At 46.2% G+C, this 23,842-nt stretch overlaps 12 non-coding genes across 12 annotated transcripts; 9 read left to right on the forward strand and 3 right to left on the reverse strand.

Moving 5' to 3' along the window:
• The first annotated feature begins 718 nt into the window (after window positions 1-718).
• TRNAW-CCA (transfer RNA tryptophan (anticodon CCA)) lies at window positions 719-790 on the forward strand. The gene has a single exon. It is a non-coding gene; the product is annotated as a tRNA-Trp (tRNA).
• Window positions 791-1,904: 1,114 nt separating this feature from the next.
• On the forward strand, window positions 1,905-1,976 carry TRNAM-CAU (transfer RNA methionine (anticodon CAU)). The gene has a single exon. It is a non-coding gene; the product is annotated as a tRNA-Met (tRNA).
• Window positions 1,977-3,231: 1,255 nt separating this feature from the next.
• Window positions 3,232-3,304, reverse strand: TRNAR-ACG (transfer RNA arginine (anticodon ACG)). Its single transcript has one exon. It is a non-coding gene; the product is annotated as a tRNA-Arg (tRNA).
• Window positions 3,305-3,640: 336 nt separating this feature from the next.
• On the reverse strand, window positions 3,641-3,722 carry TRNAS-AGA (transfer RNA serine (anticodon AGA)). The gene has a single exon. It is a non-coding gene; the product is annotated as a tRNA-Ser (tRNA).
• A 2,813-nt stretch (window positions 3,723-6,535) lies between these two features.
• TRNAR-UCG (transfer RNA arginine (anticodon UCG)) lies at window positions 6,536-6,608 on the reverse strand. The gene has a single exon. It is a non-coding gene; the product is annotated as a tRNA-Arg (tRNA).
• Window positions 6,609-8,913: 2,305 nt separating this feature from the next.
• On the forward strand, window positions 8,914-8,985 carry TRNAW-CCA (transfer RNA tryptophan (anticodon CCA)). Its single transcript has one exon. It is a non-coding gene; the product is annotated as a tRNA-Trp (tRNA).
• A 3,042-nt stretch (window positions 8,986-12,027) lies between these two features.
• TRNAG-GCC (transfer RNA glycine (anticodon GCC)) lies at window positions 12,028-12,098 on the forward strand. Its single transcript has one exon. It is a non-coding gene; the product is annotated as a tRNA-Gly (tRNA).
• A 420-nt stretch (window positions 12,099-12,518) lies between these two features.
• On the forward strand, window positions 12,519-12,590 carry TRNAM-CAU (transfer RNA methionine (anticodon CAU)). The gene has a single exon. It is a non-coding gene; the product is annotated as a tRNA-Met (tRNA).
• A 464-nt stretch (window positions 12,591-13,054) lies between these two features.
• TRNAS-UGA (transfer RNA serine (anticodon UGA)) lies at window positions 13,055-13,136 on the forward strand. The gene has a single exon. It is a non-coding gene; the product is annotated as a tRNA-Ser (tRNA).
• Window positions 13,137-14,243: 1,107 nt separating this feature from the next.
• On the forward strand, window positions 14,244-14,315 carry TRNAQ-UUG (transfer RNA glutamine (anticodon UUG)). Its single transcript has one exon. It is a non-coding gene; the product is annotated as a tRNA-Gln (tRNA).
• A 459-nt stretch (window positions 14,316-14,774) lies between these two features.
• On the forward strand, window positions 14,775-14,846 carry TRNAQ-UUG (transfer RNA glutamine (anticodon UUG)). Its single transcript has one exon. It is a non-coding gene; the product is annotated as a tRNA-Gln (tRNA).
• Window positions 14,847-21,766: 6,920 nt separating this feature from the next.
• Window positions 21,767-21,848, forward strand: TRNAS-GCU (transfer RNA serine (anticodon GCU)). The gene has a single exon. It is a non-coding gene; the product is annotated as a tRNA-Ser (tRNA).
• Window positions 21,849-23,842: the final 1,994 nt, after the last annotated feature.

The raw sequence follows: 23,842 nt of genomic DNA on the forward strand, positions 1-23,842 counted from the left end.
CTCAAGACAGGCGCTTTGGCCAGTGGAACCACGGGGCCAGAATTACCAACTTGCTCACACAGAAGATTCCTTGCTCTTTTCGGGGGTAGTTTGAGACCCAGTGATCAGATCCTGGAGGCCTCCCGCAGTAGGAAAGCAGCCACGTTTCCCCGCAAACGGAGAGCAGAGGGTGCGGGGAAACGCGGATCGGTCCCGGTGGGTGCGGCGCGGGTCACAGCGCGCAGCCCCCGCGTCCACCTCCTTCCCGGACGCGCCAGCTGGAACCTACGCTCGGGAAACAAATTCGAACCCCGCACTGGTCGCCCTGACTGGGGGGAGAGAGGACACACAATTTTCTTTGCTACCTCCCCTATCTCCACGGCACTCCAGAGCGACTGCCCTTCAACAGCCATATTTCTCAAAAGACAAAATGTCCATTTTTCTAAAAAGACAAAAAACAAAACAAAACAAAACAAAACAAAAAAAACCACAACCAGAACTCCCCCAAACATCTATTTTTAATGTATATGGAGAAAACCAGGAATGAAATAGGGTAGGAAGGACTGTAAATAGAAGCCGTTGGGAGGCAGAATCGGGGAGTGATCGGAGGGACAGCGTTTCGATCCAGAAGAAGGCAGCCGGGCACTATATTGTATTCACCTGTGTGGACTTCACCGCGTGCAGAGAATTAATCTCATGGATCCGGTTGACAGGTAAAGAAATGGGGGGCGCCCTCGCGGACCTCGTGGCGCAACGGTAGCGCGTCTGACTCCAGATCAGAAGGTTGCGTGTTCAAATCACGTCGGGGTCAGTAGTTTTAGCGTCTGTGGAAAGTCCTGGTCTGGGAAGTGAGACGTAGGAGGAAGAGAGACGTGCCTTCCCCGCTTTCTCCCACCCTGGCTGTCCTCATTAAAATAGCTTTAAAAAGTAAATAATAGTCAGCATACACAGGAAGATACGATGTCGGTATTGTATCTTTGGACTTTTTTTGGGGGGGGGGCATAGAGGCGTTTTTGCTTTTTTATTGCAAATGTTCTGAATTTCGCTTTTCACCAGCTCGTGCGTTAATATGCCCAAGGCTCCCGGCCTCTCCGCGCTCGCTTCTGTGCTGGCAGACCCATCTCTTCACCCACGGGTCTTTCCAACCTTCCGAACCTTAGCAGATCTTCTCGGACAGCTCGTCTGCTTCTAGCGGGCGACCTTAGCTCACCTGCTGCGCCCACGGGTCAGCTTTTCCACGCCAAAGCGAGCCCACGGCGAGCCCACCTTGGCTGGGATTCCTTCCCGCTGATTCCTTCGCACGTCCAATCACGGAAGAGGTCACTTCCTTTCCCGGCGCAGAAAACCCAAACACAGTTTTGTTTGTCCAATTGAGACTATAGGGAATGAGAGAAAGCTAGCCTTCTGGGCTAGAAGTTCCTCGAACCCCCTAAAACGGTGTCAAGATTACGTGCAGGAGCGTGCGTCTTACTCTCACCTGGGGCTGCAGCCTCCGTCCCCCATCAACAGACTATGAGCGATCGCATAGAGCGCGGAAGGGAACGCACGTTTACTGCAGCAGCCTCCAGCATTCTGTATAACTTAGAATAAGTTGGAGACGTGGCATTTGGGGATCAGCAGACATCGTGCTGTAAGGTACACATTCTCACGGCGCACGGTCACGGATGTCACGGCTAAGCACGCCTCCGAGCACCGGAGAGGCGCGTCCGCGGTCGGCTCTTTCCATTTCTTCTTCTCCCTTCTCTTAGGAGTTCGTTCAGGCTCAGGGCTCCCGCATTACAAAAGACAGACTGCTACTCTGAAGGGGAAAATGACCCATTTTTCTATTCTTGCAGATTGAGGGGGGAAAGGCGGGGGGTGGGGGGGGGGGGAAGAGACAAATCAGGGAGGAGCCGAATATTAACTATGAGACCCGCGCTTGTCGCAGCAGAGTGGCGCAGCGGAAGCGTGCTGGGCCCATAACCCAGAGGTCGATGGATCGAAACCATCCTCTGCTAGGCCTGGTCCTTTTTCTCCCCAAACGATCTACTCCCTTTAGCACAGGGAGCAGGAAAGAAGGGATTAATTCTTGATGGGAATCTGTGAGAGGTTTGATTCTTTAAATTACGTCTATGTCAACAGGATAGAAATAAAAACCTAACAAAATTTGCAATATGCCACCTATAGATCTTTGGTGGTGTCTGAGAAGCTGTTTGGCCCATTTTTTAAACATATGAAAAGGTGCTCCCCATCACAGGTCATGAGAGAAATGAAAATTAAAGCAACAACGGGATACCACAACACACTTCTTAGAATGTCCAAAATCCAGAACACTGGTATCAAAGGCTGGCAAGGACATGGGGCAACAGGAACTGTCATTCATTGCTGGTGGGAAAGCAAAATGGTGCAGTCTCAGGGGAAGACAACTGGCCAGTTCCTTACAAAATTAAACATACTCTTACCATACAACCCAGCAATTGCACGACTCGTTATTTGCCCGAAGGAGTTGAAGTATATGGCCATGCAAAAACCTGAACACAGATATTTACAGCAGCTTATTTGTAATTGCCAAAACTTGGAAGCCACCAAGATGCCCTTCATCAGATAATGAGATATTATTCAGCATTAAAAAGAAATGAGCTACCAAGCTATTAGATGACATGGAGAAACCTTAAATGCTATAATGATGGATACATGTCATTATACATCTATCCAGACCCACAGAACTATAACACCAAGGGTGAACTGCAACCTACACTATAAACTTTGGGTGATTACAATGTGTCAAAGTAGGTTCAGCAATTGTAACAAATGTGCCACTCTGGTGTGGGATGTTGATAATGAGGGAGGCTGTGCATGTGGAACCTTCCTCTTCATCTTGCTGTGAACCTAAAACTGCTCTGAAAAATTAAATCTTGAAAAAAAAGAGGGAGGAAAAGAGTTGGTACTTAGAAATACTCATTGCAAAACTCCCAATCTCTACTTTCAAAGAATAATGCATTTAAAAGGTCTTCCTTTTTGTAAGTTTTTATCATCTAATGTGAGGACTAGTCAACTTTGAAAACAATCAATTTAATGATATGATTTAAAGAAAATTTACATATGTAAGAAAAGAGTAGTGAACTAGAGCTGGAGACTGTATTATTAACATTTTTGCCACTTTGTGTAAAATGATATTACAAAAGAAATTTTAAAATAAAAAATGTATATATATAATTGCAGTGGCCTAAGAAAGGTGAGAATTGTGGACCTCAAAGAGGATAACCAAAATAACGAGCCAGCCAGGAGTCGAACCTGGAATCTTCTGATCCGTAGTCAGACGCGTTATCCATTGCGCCACTGGCCCATACCTACATGTATCATTTACACTTACAAAAAAGGAAGTACTGGATTTGCTATGTTGCTCTAAATATGAATGTGTGAAATCTTTTCTTTCAACTTCCTTTTTCCCTATTACCAGGATTTCCAAACCCAAAACCTCAGAATTCAAACACAAGAGTTCTATTGGTTCCCTTGCTTTAGTTCACTCATATGGTATGATTCCTTCGTGGTCAATAAGAACTCCAATTTGATGTAACCTGAAAAAGTCTGAGGGAATTTTTAATACGTTTAAAAGTAGGCTGTAATTGAAGGTGAATTACACTGAACGGAGAAGGTGCAAATACGTAAAAAGATCACCTATCGTAGTCGGCAGGATTCGAACCTGCGCGGGGGGACCCCAATGGATTTCTAGTCCATCGCCTTAACCACTCGGCCACGACTACAGCTATTGCAAGGGGTTTTCGATCGTCTCCATGTTACTATATATCATGTATCCTAGGCTACTTCAGGATTTAGTAATACAAGAGAGCAAAGCAAAGGATCTCCGTTAATGAAATCGAAGAGGAACCAACCAACTTCCATTCCAGCACGTGGTAAATTGAGAATACTCTTTGGGTCTTTTCTAGAAAGCAAATCAGTCATATGTTGCTATAATCCTCTTTAAATAATCCCCTTTAAATAATTCTTTAACAATCCTCATATTCTTGCCAAAGTAGGAAATTTATCCTCCATAAATAATCTGACAATGATGTCCTCACGGATATCCTATGTCTTCAGACACCCAATCCAGTGCCTGGAATAAGGGCTTGATTAATGCCAGCTGCTATTGTAAGCATCATGTTTAAATTCGAGAAAGGGGACTCATTAAAAATGTTTCACAGGGAAACCTATCTCCTGTTTCTTGGTAAAGCTCAAAATATTTTAAAGCACCTGGTAGAAGACTTTCGAATGAAACAGGGCAGTAGAAAACATTTCTGAAAGTCAAGTCCACTTCGTTGCATGACACCTTCTCTCATGAGGGGAAGCGACTGCATCTGATCCTCTGTGGGAGATAGCTTTCAGATCTTCACACAGATCACTTTCAGAGCTAAAGCAGATCCCCAGGATCTCCACATTCCTGAAAGTGTACAACCATTACCACCATCTTCTCCGTGTGTGTGTGTGTGTGTGTGTGTGTGTGTGTATTAGTGTGCAAGTAGCTGATTCTGTCCTTCAGCAACGGCTCCATTCCGTGAACAGAAGGATGAGACATTATTGATAAACCACTGCTCAGGTGCTGCTGGATTGAAAATTTACCTGCAGCCCAGACCTCTCTTCTGGGCTTCGTAATTTATAGCTGTCCTGGTCATTTCTTTTGCAGGTGCATGGACTCCTCAAAAACAAGACATCCCCACATGAATGCTCCGCCCTTTCCCCACAAACTTGAACCTCCTTCAGCAACCCAAATTTCATCGGGAGCCAAAACCAATGACTGAGAACTCCCCTTAACTTTCTTCCTTTCTCTGACTCTCACCCCATCGCCCTTAGGTTACCAGGCCTTCAATCCAACCTCCTAATTATTTCTCAAATCTGGCTCTTCCTCCCAAGCTACAGAACCATTTTCTTAGATCAGCTTCTTACAGGTTGGCATTGGAGTCATTGCAACAACTTCTTAGAAGTGTTTTGGCCCCCAGGCTCTTGTCCTTGAACTGATTCATTCATTTCATCATTCTTTCAAAAGTTTTATTCTGAGGGGTGCCTTTTTTTTTTAATTGAAACTTATACTATAAAAATTCTCGAACATATAAAAAGTTGGAAGAGTAAGGGATTATCTGTGTACCCACCATCCAGATTCAGCAACTGTTAACGTTTTGCCATATTGTCTCATCTACCTTCTTCTTCTGGAACATAGAAGATTCCTTCGCAGACATCATGATGCATCCCACGTACACACATACACGTGTATCAACTACTCACATGTCTTATATAACCGTTACACCATTATCATCATGGAAAAATCCAGTGACTCTTTATAAAAACATCTACTATGCTGGCCTTATTTAAATTTCTCTAAGTATATCTTTTGGAGCTGGTGTTTCTGACCAGGATCCTATCAAAGTTCATGCATGCCTTGCATTGCATTTGTAATGTTTCCTTAGTCCCTTTTAGTTCAGAACAGCCTGCCAGCTTCTCCTTGCTGTTACTGCTTTGACATTGACTTTCCAAAAATTCCAAACCAATTGTCTTGTAGAATGTCCCACATTCTGGATCCCTCTCATTGTTTCCTTAAGGCATCTTTTAATGTATTCCTTCACCCTCTTTAAACGAGAAGTTAGTCACAATTATCAATTAGATCCACTTTGATTAGATGAGATTCGGGTTAAAAATTGGCCCTGACACCGTGTCCTTACTTGCGACAGCGCTTACTCCACGGGAGGGAGGCATTTGTCAGGATATCCCCCGACAGGGAAGATACAGTGGTCGCCTCAGGGCTTGCTTTTCCCTTTGCAATCAGCCAGTAATCTGGGGTGGGCCTTTAACACCTTGCACAGTTTCCCAAAACCCCTAAGGGTCCTCAGGGTTTTGAGATCGTGAATGCTCTTTGCTGAGTGTATGATTTCTCTGGGGATCGCGGATGGCGGGTCTTCCAATTCCACCACTCCCCTGCACTTGTTAGAGGGTGTTGTGAAGCTGACCTTTCTCCTGCTTTTCCCCGCCCGCGGTCTTTCCCGGGGTTCCCACAGCAGCTTCACCGTCCAGGGTCGCAGCCGTCGGGGAACGCAGCGCGCAGGGGGGCAGGGGCGCCGGCGCTCGGTCGCGGGTGTTCGCAGCGAGGGGCGCGAGTAGCCTGGGAGGCGTCGGGCAGCTCGCGGGGGCTTAGCCGCGGGCGTCAGGACTCGGCCGGCTCGCCGGCTGGACCCCGGGTCCGAGTCCGCGCCCCAAAGATCCTGACTTTGTAGGCGAGGGACGCGCTGAGAGGGGAGGGGGACTGGCCGGGAAAGTCTGCATTTCCGAGAAGCCACCAGGTGCTGCGGCTGGTCCGCGGCGCAGAAGGGGCAGCGCTGCGGTCGTGGGACAGACGCTCGGGGGGGAGGGGAACAAGGAACAAGAAGGAAGGAAGGGGTGTGGAGGAGACAGACCTGGGGGAAGGAACTACTAGGTTAACATGAAAAGAAGATTCTGCTTGCAGACTTTAACTGAGAAAACAGCAGTAGTAAAAGTGGACCAGCAGGAACTGACCCGGGTGTCTTCACCGGAAGATAAAGAAACTCCACAACAACCACGAAGGGATTCGAACCCTCAATCTTCTGATCCGAAGTCAGACGCCTTATCCATTAGGCCACGTGGTCTTTCTGCAAGATAAGGGGGTGTGTGTCCAAAATTTGTTGAACGAAAACGATCTTGGCGTTGTAACTGCAACCTAGGGAAATTACTATTGTAAACCAAGGGGTTTCCAAAAATCTTCCAGTCTAGACTCCTAACCACAGAGAACATACTGAGGGTTCCCAGAGGGAGGTGGGTGGGGGATGGGGGAAATAGGTGATGGGGTGCAGGAGGGCACCTGTTGTGATGAGCAGGGGTGTTACCCATAAAGAACGAATGACTGAATTCTGCACCTGAAACTGATGTTCGACTGTATGGTAACTAACTGGAATTTAAAGAAGATCTTGAAGAAAAGAAATCCTACAGTCTAGTTGGAGAAACAAGTTGAACCTAACAGTCAAAAACACGGTAAAGTTACAACCAAGATAACCACCAGGGAGAGACAATAACCAATAAGACAGGGCTTTATCTTCAGACAGGATCTGGCAGGAAAGGCCACAGCGAGGGGACGCTTGAGCAAGGGCTGGGGTGGGGGGAGGCAAAGAGACACTGGGTTGCTACCTGTACCTGGAACTGCCTTGGCAGGTAGCGATTGTGGATAAACTTGAGAATTCACTTCTGCGCACTCCAGAAACCCCACTCAAAACAACTCCAACGTAGAAGTTCAAATAGGACAAAAGCAGTTGGGGAGAGGCGATCACAGCAACAACACAGTTTGTGATCTGGAAGGCTGATGGAGGCGTGCTAGTTAGCTTGTCAGATTCGAGAAAGCTGAATCCTGAGCATGTCGTGTGGGAAAAGCAAAGAGGCGATCGGATTTACCCATAAACCCTCCATCCTCATGCCCCAGGGCCAAGCTCAGGGATTGTCAGCAGGGGCTTCATCTGGAAACTGCCTTTTAGGGGCAGAATTGTGTGTTCCCCGCTTCACATGAAGCCCTAAGCCCCAGTACCCCGGAATGTCACTGTATTTGGAGGTAGGGCTTCTGAAGACATAGATAAAGTAGAGTGAGGTCCAATGGGTGGGCCTTAACCCAACATGACTGGTGTCCTTATAAAAAGGGATTGGGACACACACACACACACACACACACACACACACACACACACACAGGAAGACACACCACGTGGGCCCTGGGAGAAGAGAGCCATCTACAAACCTTGCTGACAGGGTTGATCTCCCGCTTCTAGCCTCCAGAATCCCGTCTGTGGCCCTGACTTGTGGCAGCCCCAGCTCTTCTATTGCCCCTCCTTCATCCTGGAAGAAGACTGGACATTTATTTTCTTGAGAGACGAAAGTATGTGATCTCCAGGCTGGAGCAGTGATGCTCAAATTTCCCCTGAATCACAATCGCCTGGAGAACTTGTTAAAACACAGGCCTCTGGGGCCCACTCCCGGAGTTTCTCACTCGGGGGTTCTGGGGTGTGGATGGGATGTGCATTTCTAACAAGTTCCCAGCTGGTGCTCATGCTCTGGTTCCAGGGAGCACTTTCTGAGACTCATGGGGCTCAGGGAAGATTGTGCACGGGGCTAGCAGAAAATGGTAAGAGCTCGGTAAATATTACCCACCTGCTCTGAGCTGTCGCTCGGGGACTTGTATACAGACCAGAAGGCCCACGCACTCTGACTGACAGGGGCAAGTGAGAATTTTAGGAAGAGATGCTAGTAATTTATTTAATTTATTTTTATTTTATTTTTTTAAATTTAAATTCAATTAATTAACATATAGTGTATTATTCATTTCAGAGGTAGAGTTTAGTGATTCATCAGTTGCAAAGAGAGTTCATTTAAACTAGGCTGGGACTAGTTTGAGTCTTAAATTAGTTTGAGACTAAGCTTTTCAGCCGGTTGAAGTTGGGACTGGCGGCTGCTGAGAAAGGAGGGAGGTGGGACCGGGCCAGGGCGGGCACTGCAGGGCCGGGCAGGGCCAGGCAGGGCTGGGGGCCCATTTCCCAAGAGGGAGAAGTCTAGTGAATTCTAGGAAAAGTAGTAGTGCAAAATGTGTAACCATTATGGCTTCTGCTTCACTGTGGATCTAAACCCAATACGTACAGGATTTGTCTCCAAACAGGAGAACTTTCACAAGTGGAAAGACTGAGCATGAGAAAGCAGTGAATTTTCCTCATAAAAAGCACTTGGATTTTTGCATCAATGTTTAATCTGGTCGATTCCTTTCTCTTCTTAACAAAGCATTAGCGAGTTATGGATAGAGGGGAGAAAAATGATCAAAGCCACCAATAAAAAGAAATAAATCTTTAGAACCTGAAGGAGAGGAGAAAGGATTAATTAGGATTTAAATCCTAAATTAGAAGAAAAGACACTCTTCCCTGTGGCCTCGTGGCGCAACGGTAGCGCATCTGACTCCAGATCAGAAGGTTGCGTGTTCAAATCACGTCGGGGTCAGTTGTGGGTACTTTTTTAGGGTGAAAAAGAATTGAAAAGCAAGACCATTTCCCTCCGAGGTATGTATATCGTAGCTGGCTTTGAGAGGCTTCCAAGGAGTTGTGATTGTGAGAAAACAAAATTTCCTGAGTTTTAAAGGTCTTACTGGCTTTAGTGAACGATTCATGAATTGGGCAGTATTCCATCTAGCAGACAGAAAGGAGCTCCAGGGAGTTGTACAAAATGAGACTGTTACAGGCAGAAGGCACTGGGAACAAGGAAGTGATACCAGCCCAATGCAGATTGGTTCAGGCAGTCACTTTCCTTTAGGGATGACAGGCAACTATCAGGCTGATTACCTAACTAGTGCTGATCAGGTGATTTCTTCCCTGACTGGTTGGAGATTCCATGTCTGGGAGATGCTGAAACTGTGACTGTTAAGTCCAAGTCTCCCTTCCGGGATTGGGCTTAGCGTCAGTGACTCCATTTCGGGCCTGTGGTTCTGTTTTTAACTTGACAGAAAGAACAGAATATCGCTCTTATCCGAGTTTTGTGGGAGGTGTTGTGATTCCTCTTTTGCCCTTAGCTTGCCATTGGAATTCTAAACGAGGGAAGCTAGTCCCCAAAGGGACAGTGCACACTTGGTAACCTTCTTTAAAGAAAGATTTAATTTAAACACTCTCTTCTTGGGCATCAGGGAATGCATAGTGTTGTGGTTTTCCTCTTTCTTCTCTGGTTGCTTTCCTGACTGTTCCTTTGTGTGTCTGCCACTAACAATGTGTGCATTCTTCTCAGCTCCACCGGCCCCACCCTGTCCCCACTGAGCCAGGAATCTAGAGCCAAACTGGACACATCCTCTTCTCTTCCTGATCTGAGCAGTGAGTTCTGCCGAGTTTTATTTCCTAAAACGTCATAGCCTGTCTGCCCTCCTCTCTACAAGGACCTCTTTTCTTCCATCAATATCTCTTGCCCGGGATGCTGACATGAGCCTCCTAACTCCTCTTCCCAGACCCCCTCTTGTTCAGTTACATTGGAATCCTTCTTATGCACATTTTTAAACACAAATCTTGTCCTGATTATCCTCCTGCTTGAAACAGCCACCTGCCTGTCACACAGGCCTTCTTTCAGTTCCTCAAATACACGTTGCTCCTTCCCAGGACGGGGCCTTTGTGCCTGACCTCTCCTCTGAAAGGAATGTTCTCCCTTGCTTTGCTGCATGATTCTGCTGCCCCGTGAGCTGGGGAGACCCCAGGCCCTGAGGCCTCGCTCCAGCCAGATCCACAGGCCTTGGTCTTGTCAGGAGAATGGATTCAAGGACAGACAAGTGGCACAGTGGATGAGTAACACGAATGGGAAAGTTTATTCAAGCCAAAGCCCACTGTGCAGATATGCGAGCGTGAGTGGCAGCGGGAGGGAAGGAGAAGAAAGGGGTGAGAGAAAGAGAGAGAGAGAGCGAGCTCCCGGGAGCCAGCGATTACCCTGGAGCTGCCAGCTCGGGGAGGGCTGGGTTCCTATCCTTTACTGGCAGCTGTGGACTAGGGGGCGGGGTATTTGTTACAGGAGCCGGAAGCAGGGTTTCCCGCTTTTTCCTCCTCACTCGCTCAGGGGTTTCCTGTCGTGGCGCCGCCATCTTGGGCCTGTCTGGTGGGATCCGGCTGCTCGTGGATGCGGCCAGGACAGGCCACTGACCTTCCCCACAGCCGGCCGTGGCCTCCCCCTTGCTGGCCCCTGGGCATCCTGTTAGAGCCTCACGCCTCCTCTAAAAGTCCCACTAACATGAACACCAACTACGTGTGTTACGCAGGAGAAATAAGGTAAAATTTCTGACTTTCAGTGGTTCATTAAAAAGTTGCATGAAGTAAAAATCAGTAGCTAATATTTAACTGGTGGTTTTATACAATTTTCAAGTGGCTTTAATAGACATCAGTTTAATTTACCTTTAAAGCCCCTAGAGGAATGTAGGGCAACTACTCCAGGCTCCATTTATAGAGGAGAAAACAAGAACTAAGGCATCATGTAACTTGATCAAGTTGATTTATATGTCTCAGACTGTCCAGTTCTGTTTTCTTCTCTTGCTAGGATTTGGAGAAACCTATTTTGTGGCCCACGTTCTTCCTTTAAGATCAACACTGAGAGCCATTTAATTTGCTAATGTAGCTTCCAGCCATTCCTCCCCTTCAAAGCATCCCAGTCACAGCTGCCAGGTAGATCCAGTAAGTTCTCCATGCTGAAGATGACGGGAAAAGATAGAGACGAGAGCAACATAGAGGCATGTGAAAAACCTCCTGGCTTTCATGTGCTTCATATAATTCAGACTCTCAGAGTCCATTACCTCCCTGAAACCCAAACCCGAGACTCACTTCAGCAAAGATAATTTTCATCGATTGTCAATGTTTTCTCTGTGTTGGCTTTTTCTCCAAACTACTGAAATGTCCTAAAAAACAGGGGCCATAACTCCTATTTATTTCCGCTCCCCCTTTGGCTTTTGGTTCCAAAGCCCCACGCGGACTGCAGCCGCTGGTGGTCATCCTCCCAAGCAGCAAGTGATGGGGATGAATGTAAGGAGTAGGATTTGGGAGAATTCCAACTTTCAGCATTTTCTTTACTATTCTCACTTCTGAAGATGATGCCTTCATTGTCCAAACTTGAGTCCCCACAGCGGGATGGCAGTAGGTGTTTTTTCCAAAATGAGATAACTTATTTCAAACTTGGATTGTGGGCTGTGACCTAGTAATTAACCGAATTGGCTTGTATCTTAAAAACGAGAGATTTTCAGAATTTGTTTTCATTAATGATTTAAAAGGGGGTGAGGGGGATGGAGAAAGACATTTTTATATGTTGGGTATTTATACTTGTTTTTCACCTCTAAAAGCCTCCAAGGGCCACATACCAGTTTCACCTTTCTTCTATGTTAAAGAGTTTTCTGAGTGTTTAGGTATAGCCTTTTCTTTCATTGGGTTTAAGGAAATCCTAGAGAAAAAACATACAATCTCACTATTTTACTAATAAGGCAAAGAATGAACTATAGTTATGAGGATAAATAAAGAACATTTGTTTCATCTAGCATTGGTGGTTCAGTGGTAGAATTCTCGCCTGCCACGCGGGAGGCCCGGGTTCGATTCCCGGCCAATGCAGTGTCCTCTTTTTATCCACAGCAGGGGCAAAAACATTTTCACGTAAAATTACAAACTAAAAATACTTTGAAGTAACTGTGTTTCTCGTATACGAGTATGGCTGAGAAAGATCAAAGTTAACCCTCCTCTCGCAATTTCACCTTTCTAAATTATGCTAATTGGCATGCATTTGGTTTTCCAATGACCTGAAACCTCATCCTGTCGGAGCGGGAGTACACCCCGACCTCAACTGATTGGTCTTTCGGAGGCGAATTGTAAGTTGCTAGTATTTGAGGGCGGAGTGTAGCCAAGTGCTGAGATCAAGGTATCCTTATCCTGTCTTGGCAGTGAGCACTGAAAAATAACCAGAAAATTCAGAAGAAGGAGCCAAAATTTATTATTTTGAAATTTAAATTTTGAAAACGAGCTCTTTAGATCATGAGCAGAGTGGCGCAGCGGAAGCGTGCTGGGCCCATAACCCAGAGGTCGATGGATCGAAACCATCCTCTGCTATCTGTCTCTTTGGCGTCTCTTTTGGTTCAAACGCAAATTTTAGAAAAAGGGAGTGAATAAAGTCGATCACTATCAAGAAAAGGTTTGTGGACCAGTTCTGGATGAGTAAGAATCCCCACGATAATTTGTCTTTACAATCCCGCTTCCTGTCTTTAACAGAAGCAAATCTATTCATTGCGGCTGGTTAGTCTGCTGTAATTCAGTCTCCGACTTGGGGACCACTGCACCTGTTAAGGACTGAATGCGACCCTCGCTAGGGCTTTGGTATCTCGCACGTCAAGCAAGAGCTGCAATTCGTAATAACTTCTGTTACCAGCATCTCGATATTCAAAATCTTGTTCTATTTAGTGTGATGACAGGTACTCCAGAGCAGTTGTCATGGAAACCAATAGAAAGGTCAGTTTGTAAACTGGAAAGGTATTATTCCTCATGGGAATATATCCAGATAGCCAGGGAGCAGTTGGGTAGTCGTGGCCGAGTGGTTAAGGCGATGGACTTGAAATCCATTGGGGTCTCCCCGCGCAGGTTCGAATCCTGCCGACTACGGAGTAGTGTTTTCTTTCCAGGTGTTACACCTGCTAGACCAACTTTGAAAACAGCAAAACACACAAAATAGCACGAAATACACCGTTTTCCTGGGTATTATTATATTTCTCCATGAAATTATAAGCAGGTAGTCTAGTACTCTAGTGTAATAGTAGGTGAAAAAAAATTTTGAAAATGATTTGGGAAAACACTAGGGATTTCTGAGACCACTATTAAAGATGCTGAAAAAATGCCTAGGCTTTCATTCATTCTTTAATTTGCTATTTCCTTATCCGAAATCCAGCCCGGGTCTGACTTCTGAAACCACACTTGCCTCTTACTTCTTCCGCTTGTCGTTTTTGCAGGAATTAGGGCCCATCCAGGGCATCACTATCCTACTCGTGAGCACGTTTGGTGTTTTGGAATCATTATCTGAAACAGAAATTTCCAATCTTTCCTCCTTCTGGAGCCCTCTTATCATTCCACTCAGGAAGCCAGAATTGCAGAGGGGAAGTACAGGATAGAGAAATTTCAAAACTGTTTTCAGACGTTGGCTGAATTTTATTTTAAAAAACTGTTTTGCTTGATAAAACTAACACCTACACAATACTGTATATGCAACATAAATAAGAGTAAATGTAACAAAAATCTATCTTTTATCACACTTGCAATCGCTCCATTACAGAATGCAGATAAGCAAAAAGAAGGAAGTAGAAATACCTAGAAATGTGAAAGTTCTCAATCCTTGAAATTACTGGTAAATTCCCGAGTTATATTTAACTTTTTTTTCTTCTTGCATTTTCTATATTCATATATGTCCTAAGAGATTTTTCGGTGTTGACAGTTTCCTCTATAAACCCATAGGTAGACAAATGTTCACTGTCCAGGTTAGGAATTTAGTAAGTACAGTTTTGATTTTTCTAGGAACAACGGTACTCAAGACCTCCGTGGGCCCTGGGGAAAATTCCAAGCAAAGAGGAGCCCTGTTGGGCTTTTCCCCTGCGGAGCAAGTTTGTTGCTTCCTTGGATTCGGGGACCGTGAACCTTCTCCACCTGTCTGGTACAGGTACTCACGTGCAGCTCGCTCTATGAGCATCCAAAAGCTTGCCCGGGAAAGAGGATCTCTGTGGCCCCATGGTGTAATGGTTAGCACTCTGGACTTTGAATCCAGCGATCCGAGTTCAAATCTCGGTGGGACCTGCTGATCTTTTAACTAATCTGTCTTCTCTTAAATCACCCCCACGTCCTGACTTGGCCAGAGGCACCTGAGCACTTGCACACCTCAACAGCGCGTCCCAGTCGGCAAGCCAACAATGTTTTCTGCACTTTCTTCTGGAATTCTTCGTCGGTCCTCCTGTGCCCCTCCTCCTTCGCTGGGGAATCAGGTTATTGACCCAACGCCCTAAGTACTGTTTCACACCCCAGAACTCAGTTCTGGGTTCGGGTTCCATCAGTTTGTAACACGAACTTGGCCTTGAGAAGTTGGTAATGCATGTGAGCCCCAGTTGTCATGTTTATTTTGGAACATTTGCTGTCTGGGAAACAGCAGATTTTCTATTAATGTTTAAGAAATTAAACTATGGTCTACACCTTGCTGAGCACAATGACAAACTCTGCATTGAATATTCATAGATATTCCATCAGGACCATACACAAGGTGGCCCCATGGTGTAATGGTTAGCACTCTGGACTTTGAATCCAGCGATCCGAGTTCAAATCTCGGTGGGACCTGCTTTGATTTTTGGTGACCTCACCCCATATTTCAAATCACTATTGCATCCTGGTGTGTGAGCTGGAACTTTCCATTCATGCTTTCTTCACCCGAAGAGCTTCCGGTAACTTCTTTCTCTCGTCTCAAGCTTATGAAGAGTGACCTATTTATATCACCTTTGTGTCCTTGTGGAACACTCACTCTGACTCCCTGGGTTCCCGAGGTTCATCTGTTTAGTCTTAAGGCCCTAATGGTTCACGTGTCAGAAGCCCCTCCCTCCTTTCTTCTCGGAAGCTCCTCAGAATGTAAGGGCCCCCTGCAAGAATATGCATAACAGTGGCAGTAGCAGGCTCCTCAGCGAAGGACTCTGGAGAGCACTGTGGGCTCCAAAGCAGCGATTCGAGTCCACGTCTCTTTGGGGTCTCAGCAACATGTTGGGGGTTTCCCTCTGGGTTCTCCTGACTCATGTGCTCACCTTCGAGGTGTACACGTGCCATTCACTCTCAGATCAACAGCCAAATCGACACAGAGACCCTGGCCAAGAGAGAACTGTCTCTGACTAACCGCCTCTGGATTCCTAGCCCTGCTCCCCCTCACACTCCTTGTCCCTAGTTTGCCTTTCTGCTCAGAGCTTCTCAGATCCTGGTCAGAGGGAATCCTGGCCCTGGTGACCAAGATTTATGTTTTACAGCCCCTAAACGAGGTCCTTCCCTTCATGGAGCCCACGTAAAGTGTTCCATCAGCTTCGAAACACTAACACGTCCTGCCAAAGTTCTGCTGCGCGATGGTACAGCTGTAGAGTACGTCTGAGAGCCTCCATGTCTGCCCCCCGAGGCTCCGGGTGCACCTCCAGCTAAAGTGTCGCCTCCGTTATTCTGAAGCTACACGGATCTGTTAGGAGTACTCAGCGGTCTTTCAGTGGCACCCAACTTCAAGGGCCTCATGACGTGACGGGTAGTGCTTGGACTTCAAATCTCAGTGGACCTGTTTCAGTTTTGGTCACCTTGCCCTTGTGTTTTCCCGAACCAGGGGTCCGCTTGCGTTTGGACAGACACTCCCTTAGACTTGCAGCTCCTCCCCCACATCAACACCCAGCTCCTTGCTTCCCTCTGGCTACTGACAATTGCGCTCTCCCCCTCATCCTCATGTCCTCCTAGAATCTCTCCTCGTGGTGCCTATTTCTGCTCCGCCTGGTGTCTGAAGTCGGTCAGATCCCCGAGAGTTAATTATGTGCTCCGTGATGAAGAGTTCGTATGTCACAGGCCCCACCTCTGACTTGTCTCCCCATGATGTCCGTGCGCATCCTCTGTAGACCTGAAAATGTCCAGACCGTGGAGTGAGACCCCCGCCATCATAGTCATTTGAGAGTTTCCATCGTTTTCATACAAGAAGCTATCTCCTAATGTGTCTTAGATTGAACTCATGCCCACACCTTGAAGATCGACTGACCAGATGTGAGAGTATGCATGACTTCCCTTGAAGGTTTGTTATACACAGGTCCCGTGGTGTGACGGTTAACCCTGTAGACACTGGACCCTAAATTCCTTCTCTTGACTCTCTTTAGTTCAAGCATATCCTCCAGTGCTCTCAATGACAGCAAGAGAAGAGCCCCCTTAAACTCCTCTGGCCTCTAAACATTGTTCCAGAAAAATCCCTGCGAACTTCCTCATACCTATTAGAACCCAGTCATGGTAATGTTTTAGAACCTCTGTATTAGTTTCCTGCCACTGCTGTAGCAAATTACCGCACATTTAGGCTCAAAACAACACAAATTACTTTTCTTACAGTTCTGGAGATCAGAAGTCTAAAATCAAGGTGTCAGCAGGTTTTCTGGAGACTTCAGGGAAGAATCTTGTTTCCTTGCCATGTTTAGCTTCTAGTGGACTCTCCCCTGCGTCACCTCTTGCTTTCATAGTCATGTTTCCTATTATTGACTCTGTCCTTCCTCTGGGTATCCTTGGAAAATACAGGATAATCTCTTCATCTCAAAATCCTCAATTTAATCACATGTATAAATGCAAGGTAATGTATTCACAGGTTCTGGGGATTGGGATGTGGGCCTTTGTTAGAAGCCACGGTCCAGCCTACCACAGCCTCTATGACTAAATAGCACGTGTCTACTAGTGGTCTTTAGAGTGATTCTATTGATCAGGACTTTTTTCAAAGGTAATATACAGATCTCATTTCCACACATGTCTTTTTTTCAAGAGACTCTTCTGTAGGGGCTCCATGGTGTGATGATTGGCATCTGAACTCAGATCTGGCAATCTTAGGGTACCTTGTGTTTCCACCTTCTCAACGGCCTTCCCTCCCATCCAGGATCTCTGGGCCATCAGGTCTTCCTGAGTTTATTGGTTATCTATCTATTGTATAAATTACCACAAGATTGGCACTTAAAACAAGATGCTCTTCATCTTACAGGTGTGGTGGGTCCCGAGGGTCAGCTGGGACTTCTGCTTCCCAGTCTTTTGTGATCTGCATTCAAGGTGTAGGCTGGACTGGAGTCATCTCAAAGCTCAACTGGGAAAGGATCCATTTCCAGACTCGCATGTGTGTGGCAGGCTTTAGTTCCTCAAAGGTTGTGGAACTGAGGGCCTCAGCTGCTGGCTGGTTGCTGGCTGGAGTCGGTCCTTGGTTCCTTGCCACATGGACCTTAGCAACATGGCAGCTTGTTTTGTCAAAGCATGTGAGCTGAGAAAGCAATAGTGCAAATGTTTTGGTAAATCGGAAATTACAATCTGTTCTAATCTAATCATGCAACTGAGATCCTATCACATTTACCGTGTTCAGTAGGTTAGGAGCAAGTCACTAGGTCCAGCCTGCACTCAAGGGAAGGAATTTCACAAAAAGGATGTCTCCCACACCGGGTTTCAAAGACCCTAGCGATCCCGAAGCTGAATGAGCCCTGTCTGGCTTTGGCCTTCTTCTATCACTGATACTTTGCAAGCAGATTGATTGATTGATTGATGTCAGCAATTGCTATATTGAGAGCAATTCCTGGTACCTCCCAACTGGGAAAATTACTTCTAGGTTTTAGCTTTTATAGTTTTCCTTTATCTTTCTTTATAATTAAGCCAGCATCAAAGAGCTAGACTATCACTCTTCTAATAATCACTCCTGACAAGTGAATCAGAATCTCATGGTATAATGCTCGACTTGACTATTTTCCTAAAGTTCCTCATGGATTCGAATGTGCAGCCAGCAGTGAGGCCCCCTGAGCTAATTTTTCCCTGACCGCCCTATTCAACCAGCTCCCCGCCCAAGGCATTTACTACTCTCTGACATACCGTATACTTTGATTTTTTAATTATTTATTGCCTATTTCTGCATAATTCAGTTTCAGCAGGGCAGGGAATCTTTTGTGTGGTCCATGCTCCTGTACTCAGAACAGTGCCTGGCATACGAGATGCTTGATAAATATTCTTGGAAAGACTGAATAAATGAATCAATGAGCTCTTCAGTTTGGCCTCGGTCATCGTGTTTGACAATTCCCAGCCCTAACCGTACCGAACCCAAACACATTTTTTTTTTCTTTCCAGAAACATTTAGAATCTGTCACTCACTTAAGCTTAACAACAATTACAGCTTCGTGTTTTTTTACTTGTTTTATAGGTATTTGTTATACTGATTTGATAAGTAATATGTTTGCTATTTACTAACTCACTCCTTGACCTCCTTAGAGCACGTGCCCGCGCGCACACCCAGAGTTGTTTCGTTTTGTTTTTGTAATGACATTGGATATAGATGAGAAAGAGAAAAGCAGCCCCTGGCGTCCAGGAACTGACGTGACCGTCCACGAGGCCTGGGCGTTGTCAGGGACTGGCCTGGCAGTCACCGCGAGGCCAAGGGACTTCTCTGTGGAACAGAAACAATCTCACACAACAGGCGCGTCAGACAAGGGCTTTCTCTGATCATGATGGTGTCAGACAGAAACAAACAACACCATTTCATAATCTAGTCTAAGAACAGACAGCAAAAGAAGGGCACTGTGTGTACCACAAAAATACCAAATGTCTTCTGCCGGCTAACACAAGGGACCACTAATTTCCTAAATTTAGCTTCATTCTATTCTTACCTTTTTCTAGATAGAATTTATGAAGATCCCAAATCACAGAATTGTGCCCTCCCTTCCCGACAGCACCCAACCCAGGACAGAGCCCAGCTTCCTTGTCCCCTCCCTCAAATCACCGACAGAAGACAAATGTTACAATAAGCGTCCCCCCTTTTATTTATTTATTTATTTATTTATTTATTTATTTATTTTTCAAATTTCAGTATAACATCGTGGAAGTTTAAGATGCGCAACATGCTGATGCCTTTATATACGGCAGTTTGGTTACCACGCGGCATTTCCTAACACCTTCATCGTGTCACATAAGTACCATTTCTTTTTTGTGTGATGAGAATATTTAAGATACGGTGTCTTAGCAACTTTAAAGTATATAATATAGTATTGTTGACTATAATCATGAGCTTCTCCCCCCACACAGCCCCTGGTAATCGCCATTCTATTCTGTATTTCTAAAAGTTCAGCGTTCAGCTTTTTAAGATTCCATGTAGAAGTGCAATCACGCAGTAGTTCTCTTTCTCCGTCTGACTTGTCTCACTTAGCATAATGCCCTCAGGGTCTACCCAGGTTGTCACAAATGGTATTCTCCTCCTTTCTCATGGCCGAGTAAGATTCCATTGTCTGTGTATCTTTGTATATACACAAATGCATATGGTTTCTCCATCCATTCCCCGACCCTTCGGTTGTTTCCGGGTTTTGGCTTGTGTAAATAACGCTGCAGGGAGCAGGGCAGTGCAGGTGTCTCTCCGATTACCTGTTTTCATTTTCTCTGGATAAAACCCCAGAAGTGGGATTGCTGGGTCACATGGTAGTTCCATTCTGAATTTTTTTTTTTGAGGAACTCCGAACTGCTTTCCACAGTGGCTGCACCAATTTACATGCCCACCCATAGTGCACGAGGGGTCCCCTTTCGCCACAGAGTTGCTAACACTTCTTATCTCTTGACTTTTTGGTGGTAGGCATTCTAACAGATGTGCGGTGGTAGCTCATTGTGGTTTTGACTTGCATTTCCCTGGTTATTAGCGATGCCGAGCATACGGGCCATTTAGATGTTTTCTTTGGAGAAACATTGTTCCATGAAAGGGAGGTCTACACACAATGACCTCCAAACGCCGAAGGAGCCAGAAGACTGAAGGAATAGGCCAACAAGTCTAGTTTGAGGAGAAACGGTGTGTCAAGGGAATTTAGGGATAGAAGCGTGTCTTGGGTGACTCCATCTCCCGTAGGACCTGCTTTTCTAGCCTTGGAGGCTGGGAGCACGTGCAGGGGGCCCACCCAGAGGAGATGCTGGAGACTCACAGGTGTATCTCAAGAGCAGACTGAGGACACCGTGCGGGTGTACCTATGAGGGTGTGGCTAGGCGGAAAGAATGTGTGTGGGGGGGGCTTGGAGTGTGTACGGGGGGCTGTGCTCGGGAAGGCTTCAGGCCACAGAGTGGTCATCAACGCAGATTTGTCTAAAATCGCGTTAGTCTGGTTCACACAAATGTCTACACGGTTCTCTGACCATTTTTAAATTGGACTTTTTTGTTGTCATTGAGTTGTATGAGTTCTTTCTCTATAATAATTTTGGATATTAACTCCTTATCCAATACACGGTTTGCAAATATTTTCTCCCTTCCACAGTTTGCTTTTTCATTTTGTTGATTTATTTTGCTGCGCTGAAGCTTTTGAGCTTGATAGACTTTCCACTTGTTAATTTTTTTCTTTTGTTGTTTGTGCTTTTGGTGTCATATCCAAAAAATCATTGCCAAAATAAATGTCAGTGAGCGTTTCCCCCTCATGTTTTCTTCTAGGAGCTTTATGGTTTCTAGGTTTATATTTAGGTCTTTGATTCATTTTGAGTTTATTTTTGTTAGTGGTGTGAGATAGAGGTCCAATTTCAGTTTTCTGCATGTGTTTATCCAATTTTGGATAAATGCAGTATTTGGGTTATATCCGATATGAAGGTTGTGTATGACCGTCATTATGTTGAGGTACATTCTCTCTATACCCAACTTGTGGAGAGTTTTTTTTGTTTTTTGTTTTTTAATCATGAAAGAATGGTGTGTTTTGTCAACAACATGGCATGACATGTGAAACATGAAAGGACGTTTGTGTTTAGTAAGGTCTTACTCCCCCTTTTACTGAGATCCTCCAAGGTCTCTGGAGGTGTGTGCCCTTGACGGTTGCTGCTTACCCAGCCCGCCCAGCTGCGGGCGTGTTCCTGGTGATCTTTGGCTGGAGGGCCCTGAAGTTGGCAATAAAAAAAAAAAAAATAAACGACAATAGCAAATTATCCTGTTTAAATCAAATTTAGCTGTACAAAACAAACACTACAAATCGAAACAAAACAAAACTCCCTCCGATGGTCCTAGGAGTTCAAAATCTTTGGTGTGACGCTGGGAGCCAGTTCCAGATCATCTGGCCTTCAGCCCCCCGCCCCAGCCCCTCACCCGTCAGCCGCTCGCGCTGCCCCGGAGGTGAGGACTCTGAGAAGCGCTGCGTCCATAGGGCGGACACCTGACGGTCCCGCCGAGGAGTTTCCTGCAGCAACAGATGCAGCACAGCTCGTCTCACGACGGTCTCGGGACACGTGGCCTCAAGGAACGACGAAAACCAGTTCGACGCTTACAACAAAAGCAGTCGTGACCTCCATTCTCCGTCGCGGGCTGCCAGGTGTCCTGCGGAGCGGTATTCGGGCCCACTCCACCCCAACCCCTCCTTCCCGGGACTGTAGTCTCTTCTTCTTTTTTCCTTTCTCAAGGCAGGGGGGTCACTTGCGGAAAGCGAAGAGGGCTTCTTCATTAACAAAAGCATATAATCGAGTAACGGGACTCACCGCGCGCTCCTCAGAGCACCATAGTGTTTATCTGATAGCCCCGGCGCAGGTGACGAGGTGGCCGAGTGGTTAAGGCGATGGACTGCTAATCCATTGTGCTCTGCACGCGTGGGTTCGAATCCCATCCTCGTCGGCGGCTCCCTCACTGCGCCGCTGGAGTGAGGTTTTAGCTCTCTGTGGACGAGAGGATTCGCCGTCTCTGCCGGAAGCGGCCGGGCTGCAGGAAAAACCCCCAAACAGGCGAGGCCTGCGGTTTCCTGGCAGTGACTTACCTCTTTAACCGTTTTACGGAGGTTTCCAGGGCTGGGGAACTCGCCGCCGTCCCCTGGGCGGGCGTGTTGCCCCGACTCCGCTCCCGCGGCGGGGGGCACAGGTCCGCCCCCGTCCCCGAGCCCCCGGGGTCTCCACTGAGGTCTGAAACTCGGGTTCCGGACCCTCCGACTTTCTCACGCCGGTGAGCGGCTCGCGCAAGCGGCCCTCGGCCCCGCCTGTCCGCGCTCGCCACCGAGGTTGCGGGCCCCGCGCGCCCGGGAGTTTCCCCGACGCCGCCCCCCGCCCCGCATGCGTGACCTCGGCTCTCCCGGGTGAGGTCCGGCGGACCGAGGGCGTGCGGCCGCACAGGCGATGCTAGCGCCCCCTTGTGGCAAAAATCCTTTCTCCAGGCCCTGAGCCTAGTTCCGCAAAGGAAGGCATCATTCTACGTGTTTGTATTTTAGTTGAATTACCTTAAATCAAAGATCTTTTGCAAGCGCTCCGGCCTCTATTGGCTTCTCCGTTCTTTGGTCATCTTCTGCCATTTGCATCTTAATTTGAGCACATAATCCCATAAAATCGCTCCTGTCACCTCTTTTCACTTCACTGTAAACTAGAGCAAGGGGTCAGGTACACTGTAGAATCACAGAATTCAGAGGGACAGTAGAGATGATGTCTCTGAAAACGTTCCCCCTCTATCACCTGTCTCTGTTTTACAGATGAGGAAACTAATTGTTTTAAAAATCATAGAACGAGCCTTTCCTTATTAAGGTTCATGGGAGCCGAGTTCTTTCAGATCAAGTGGTTAGGGTGATGAGGCCTTTCCAACATGTTCAAATCCTGCGACTGACTCTGTGACTTTTGATATCTAGAAAATTCTTATAAGGGACACTTGTCATGAGCCAGTGGATCTTCCAAAGCCTATGAGGATTGAGGCCTACAAAGCATGAAATTTGAAGCGATATCTGATTTTGAATTTCATCTAACAATATCTGGCTTATATGGGATATGTAGTTTGCAGATGGTTTACAAGCTCTTAAATGAAAGAAGACCACCAGACCGCTAAAAATTATATCATGTTAAAAAAATCACAATGGAAAACATTGATAAAATTCTTTTTTAAAAAAAGATTTCATTCATTTATTTGAGAGAGAGCACAAGAGGGGGGAGGGTCAGAGGGAGAAGCAGACTCCCTGCCAAGCAGGGAGACCTGATGCAGGACTCGATCCAAAGACTCCAGGATCATGACCTAAGCCGAAGGCAGTCGCCTAACCAACTGAGCCACCCACACGCCCAACATTGGTAGAATTCTTAAATAAAAATAAAATTGTCATATGGCCAAGGCATCCCATATCTCAACAAAAACATAGCATGTTAAGATAGAGCAAACTGGAAAATTTTGTCACTCTTATGACATGCAGAGATCTTCTTCAACTTTTTAACCCATCTCCCCTTAACCTGGCTAAGTGATGGATGAAGGGAAGATATCACATAACAGTTCATTGCCTTTATGTCTGTGATACTTAGTGCTTGAAAATTCAAGATAATTGGTCTCTGGCCAAAACTATGAGGAACACACTGCAGTTGAGCAAAGTTGGATTTATTGTCTTGTTGCAATGGTGGGGGGGGGCAAAAATATCATGGTGATCTAGTAAGTGACTCAGTAACACTGATTGGTTATCTTAATTTTTGTCTGGAAGGTGAGAGGATCAAAGTAGGACACATTATTACGGACAGGTTTTTTTTTTTTTTTTAATCTCACTTCCTGATGGTCAGAGTGGCCTTATCTGTTGTTGGTATGCTTCGAAATTATTTATGTTCCACAGGAATTGACCAGGGCTTAACTGTGAGGGCCAGGCCAGCTCCTAGCAATGC

The sequence above is a fragment of the Ursus arctos genome, unplaced genomic scaffold (genome assembly GCF_023065955.2).
Source record: "Ursus arctos isolate Adak ecotype North America unplaced genomic scaffold, UrsArc2.0 scaffold_31, whole genome shotgun sequence".
NCBI lineage: Eukaryota > Metazoa > Chordata > Mammalia > Carnivora > Ursidae > Ursus > Ursus arctos.